This window comes from Solanum tuberosum, unplaced genomic scaffold (assembly GCF_000226075.1).
Source record: "Solanum tuberosum cultivar DM 1-3 516 R44 unplaced genomic scaffold, SolTub_3.0 scf00340, whole genome shotgun sequence".
NCBI lineage: Eukaryota > Viridiplantae > Streptophyta > Magnoliopsida > Solanales > Solanaceae > Solanum > Solanum tuberosum.
The window spans coordinates 154,392-160,746 of record NW_006239258.1 but is presented as its reverse complement, the minus strand read 5'-3'; positions in this window follow the sequence as shown (position 1 = coordinate 160,746).

The following is a 6,355-nucleotide window of genomic DNA, read 5'->3' as shown; positions in this document are numbered from 1 at the left end:
TTGAAAAATACAATAGTAACTCAATTTGTATGCAATGATATAATATAAACTCTTTTTGTATATAAAAATATAATTAACTCTGTGTATATAAGAATACAAACTATCTTTGTGGGAGTTTCTCCAACCGACAACCATCACTTATGAGCAATGTGATGATACAACATTTTTCCTCACACTGCCAGGGCCGTCCTATACCTTGCCGGGGGTATAGAACCTAACTACTAAGTGGATCCACTAGTCTATGCTAAAAAGCACTAAGTATTCATCTAAAAAGTATGATCCTTTTCTACCCATGATGGCTACATGGTTTATGGGGGCTGTGAGTTATCTGAACTCTCCCCCATATCGATGCTCAATACTAAACCCAAAATATAACTAGCTCATATGTTCAAAAACATAACTCTTTCTGTGGTTTGAGATAATTACTCAAAACTAGCCCAAAGGCTCTCTTGGAAATCATTGCTTCCTCTCTTGCTTAAATGTGAAAGCATTTACTACTGAAATACTAGCTCAAAAGCTCTTTTGGAAATCGGTGTTTCCTCTCTTGCTTAAATGTGAAAATATTTAATCTTTGGGAATACATAGTTCCCATATACTCTTTTGAAAAAAATGAACTTCATTTATTACTCTTTACTTAACTCAAAACTCAAGTCTTAAAACAAGTTTAAAGCATTTGCGAAGTACTTCTTGAAAAGACTCTAAAAACTCTTTAGGCTTGGTACGTTCCTTCAATTTGAATCTATGGATTCAAGGCTATGATTCATGTTTATGGATGATATCATGATGTTTAGACTTACCTTAGAGTGTAGAAATAAACTAGAAAACATAGGTACGATTCAAGAGAACTCAAACAGAAAGAAGTGGGAAAGGGTAGAGGACCTGGCGACCCTAGCATACTGAGTGGCGCTGGGCGCCAGAGTCTGAACTACAGAAACTGGGTTGGGGAGCTCTGAATGGAGCAGTGCCCTAGAGCCCAAACTTCAGACCCTGATGTGGGGCGCTCTGAGTAGCGCGGCGCCCCACCCCTTTTCCCCAGATTTTTGATGAATTTTGTTGTTCATTTTTTTACCCTAATTCATTTATATTCAATTGGTTTCTTTCTCAAACACTTAGATTCGAATACACAACCAAAGTATACAAGAATCTACTAAAAAACAACCCCAAATCTCATGATACTAACTCAATAACTCCTCAACAACTCAACAATCAAGAACCCAATAGAAACTTCAACAAAATCCATCAAGAACTCAATTACTCTACTTTCAAGAACATAAATACGTTGAATTAAATCATGATTGGCATGTGGGTTAACGCACCCAACGCTATGTGATCTCACATACCTCGTAGGGATTAACCCTTGGCGAAATCCGCAAGCAAAACCTCAAGAACGATGAACTTTGGCTTTTCTCCTCTTTTCTCTTCTCTCAAAGCCCTAGCGTAATTTTGTAAAGTGTAAACTGAATCTAATCAGTTAGACCCTAATTAATTCACTAAAAATGAATTAAACCAATTGGGTAGGGAAAAGACCAAAATACCCCTGTAAAATCCAATTAACTTTCCTTATTTAGACAGCCCAACTTCGAACGGGCATATCTCCCTCATACTAGCTCTAAAATTAGCAAACTTGGTGGTGTTGGAAATATAATTCAAAGACCTTTCATTTGATATATTATAGCACACCTAAGTCATCCTGTACTGAGAGTTATGATCGTTTAAAGTTGACCCAAAACTTATACTTAGCAAAACTTGCCAAACTTTCCAAATTTGATCTTTCCAAAAAAATGGTTCTTTCTAATTCTAGTTCTTTCAAATAGCGGGGTGTTACATGATTGATTTGGTCATCCCAAAGATGTGCATACTGAGTAATAGACATATATTGAAGAACTAGAAGATTCTTCAAGAATTCTTTTTGTTGTTTGTTATCATGACAAGTTGATTGGATCAACTAATGTTGGGACTAAATGTCCCTAAATTCTGAAAAGTATAAAAGGTGAATATGGGCCCGTTAACCTATCATGTAATAAGATAAAGAGATGAATTTATAAGATAATCACATGTGCGTTTGTTGTCAACCTGTAGTTTGACATTTGCAAAATTGAGTGTGCAAGATAATTGAGTTAAGAGCACAACTTTCAGAATTTGAAATCAAGATAATTCATCTTGATAATATTGGTAAATTTTCAAGCTGTTGTGACATTAAATGTCTCAGATAGTGAAATCATTGCTGAAGAAAATAAAGCTTCATGTGTTGATCTGAAATACGATATTGCATACAAAAGTAATTGTACGCATCAGACTAATAAATTATGATCAATTTTTCTCTTAATTGGTTTATGGTCAGAGACCAAATTTTTTTCATCTGATAATTTTGATGTGCAGTATATGATTAATGAATATACTATGATGCACAAAGATGGATTCTCCAAAATAGATTGAGATATATGTTAGTTTGTCTAACATGAGGGGGAGCTATGAAGCAACACAAGATTTGTAAATGCTCCTATTGAATGTTTCTAAAGGATAGAGTCTACGAGATGCATGAAGCATGATAAACTAATCGAATCTAAGAAAAAATAATCCTTGAAAAAGGGGAGAGGATCAAAGAATCAAAATGATCATAATAAGGAGGCAATGTGCTCTTGAAGAGCTTATGACATAACACTTCATGAAACCTCATGAGAGGGGTATGTACCTGAAAATAATGAAGTGATGAGATCTCACTAAGTTATGTTGTATTGTGAATCGATAAAAATGATGATATAAATTCTACGACTATTAAAACATGTTGGTGTAGAAATAATTATCAAGTGAAAAGTGGAATGATTTATCTTGGTAAGCGTAAAGATTATTTGACTTGTAATCTAGGCACTTGAAGATATCATACATTTAAATATTGAATGTTTTCACTTGACAAAATTGATATGAAAATATCCGATGGGTTCAAAATCTAAAGCATATACAAATTTTTGGAAAACTTGTTTATAATCCTCATATATAAATTAAAGCAATCAAGAATCTTTTATGTTGTTATGCAAGTTGATGACTTGAATTGAAACTCTTGAAGAGTTTTCAAAAGGTAATATATTATTTGCTTAAAGAAGTTAAAATGAGGAACTTGCAGAATTATTTGGCCCTAAAAGGAGAATTCATAAAAGGAGATAGAAGGAAGCATATTTCGTCAAAGTTTTTCTACACTCATGAGCTCCCAAGAATGGTGATATCAACATGCAACAGGTTTGTTCAAGTAATACTATAGTTGATTTATTCACCAAGTCTCTACCAACTACAACTTTCAAGAAGATGGCGCACAAGCTTGGAAAATGAAGATTCAAGTCTCTGGATTGATGTTCTCATCAGGGGGAGTTAATACGTGATGTACTCTTTTTTCCTCACAAAGTTTCGTCTCATTTGATTTTCCTTGTAAGGTTTTTAATGAGGCATCCATAATGCGTATTATTAGATATGTGTACTCTTTTTCCTTCACTAGATTTTTTTCCCACTGAGTTTTATCTAGTAAGGTTTTAACGAGGCACATAATCTACCGACATTCAAGGGGGAGTGTTATAAATATATTTGTGTTATAGTGAATGTCTATTATGTGGAGTCCTTTTAGGGTATGGTTAGGAATCCTACTTGGGGACCAAGTTAGGTGTCCCCAATAAATAAAGGGGTTTTTCTTCATTGTAAATCACATATGTGAATCTTGAATACCCTTTCAAGAGAAATTATAAGTCTTCTCTCTTCTCCCTACTTTGTTCTTCTTCTAAATTTATTTAATTTCATAACAACATGCCTTTTTTATAGGTACAACATGCATACTATGGATATATGTAAAATGTTTGATGTTGTGGGATTCTTACTTTCTTAGTCTATCCTCTTCTTAATTTTGAATATACAAACAAGGTTATCCTTTGCTCTCAATTATAATTATGAGGATCTAATTTACTTTGCCTTGAAACAACAAATTGATTGACATCAAAATGGTGGGTATTGTCTTTAATATGTTACATAGAACAAAACTTCAAGTTAAATTAATGTGTTTTTGATATATGTTTTGTCATATAAAGCATTGTTTGGGCTCTTTAACCTAATTTTTTAGAGACTTAATTGAATTAAATAAAAGGAGCCTCATGCTCCATTATTGACCAAAAAAATAAAATATAAAAAATAATTCAGCATATGTAACATAGTTGGATAATGTTAAAGTTACAGCTATCAAAAATGCAGTTTGAAACTAATGATCAATTTAAATCTCTCTCTCTCTCTCTCTCTCTTCATATATATATATATATATATATGTCCCACGTTTGTAATTTATTAAAATAAATAATCTACAATTCATTTTAAAAAATGCGTACAATGTATGAATTATTAAAATTAATCTAAAATCTAAAAAAAAAAAATTGTTAACACTGAAAAATTTATTTAAAAACGGTTACAAAAATAATACAAAACAAAATAAAAATAATGTAACTCCATATTAGGTTTCCCTTTTTTATTTTATTTTTAAAAATGATAGTTATCCAAATCAATATCCAGAATGTAGTTTTTTGAAATTTTAGTAATTAATTTAAATTTTAAATTTTAAAAGATAAATAATTAATTTTATCCCTAGAAAACAGCTAACCATATAAGGCACATAATTCAATTACCAAAAATCATTCTTTAACTCCGTCACTTACATCTTCTTAAAACCCTACTAATTTAGAATTATTGACCATCACAATTTAAATAAACACTTTTAAAACCTCCCATTACCTTTCCATTTCTAAACAAATTGTTGAGAGGATAATCAAATTTCAGTATAATTTTATGAGAAATATAAATTAAACTTTTGAATTTAGGATAAATAATATTTATCTTTATATAGGAAGTGTTAAATTCTATCCTGAACAATATCACAACTATAAGTTATTTAGTAAATTTAAGACTATTCACAATATTATATAACAACATTAATTTAAGTTGAATTGTAATTTTAAAATATGTGATACAATTTTTAAGTTGAAATTTGAAATTTAAAATATTTGAATTTCACTATAACAGTAGTTACACATAATGTGTTTAACCGGATAGAGTTCAAATCAACATAACACCCTTTTAATCCACATTCATATCTTTTCTAATACGGTTCAAATCAAAATTTATAATATCTAATAAACACTTTGAGTGAACCTAAAATAGCATATGTATTAATTAAGATTATTTTACATTTAAATCATTTTTTTAAATTATAATGTACATAAATTTAAAATAGTAAATTGTTAAATGTATCAATATGTCATTTAATATGTTGATTTTGAATAAATTTTTTAGTTAAATATGTCAATATATTGAATCTTTTTATTTTGAATAAAACATTAGTTAAATGTATCAATATATAATTTAATCTTATGATATTAAACATTTCATGTGGAATGTTAGAACTAATAAATTGTAGACAAAAAAAAGAAGATTTTTTTAATTCCAACTATATAAAAATAATAATGGATAAACGCGTAAAAATATTTAAACTATTTGATGTTTGGTCAAGGTAAAATAATCTTAGAACTATTAGTATCCTTAGAAAAATTAGTACATAATATATTATAAAACTAAATGTATAGCTGATATTAGCTAAATAGAAATAACATTTAAATATTAAATATTTTTAAACATTGTTCTAATAGCCTAATTTGCCTATTTTCTCACGCACATAGCCAAATAGCCTATCCTCCAATTTCTCTCCCTTTTATCTAATCCTTACTTAACAATTAATTTATAGATGTTTTAAACCTGTTATGCTTAATTAATTAAAAAAATATTCTAACTGCATTTATTTTTAGAGATAAGTTGATTTGCAACTATTTATTAATTTTAACTACACTCTTTTTTATATATAAGTGATTCTTGTTAATCTCAACATTAAAAGTTTTTCTTTAAAAAATGTATATAGAAATAATTTGAAATTAATAAAATATATTGAACTGAACATAATATTGTGGACAAAATTCTAATAATTTAAAAAAATAATTGATTTTATGCATCTTTATATCATTTTTAAAATACTGTTCAAAAAAATGAAAATAATATATATATACACACACACAATAATAATTTATATTTGTCATTTTTAAATTAAAAATTATTCATTTTAAAATATCCGTACAACGCGCGGATACGTATACTAATTTTCAATAAATATAAATTAATTAATTTAAATCATATTAATATTTTGATCTTCCAAAAAAAAAAACTCACATGTTCCTGCACCTGAAAATTTTTCAGAGCCTAAATTTGTGGAACTATCAAGTATTATCCTTTTAAATATCTTCGTTTAAAAATTATCTATATCTATCTATATATATATATATAT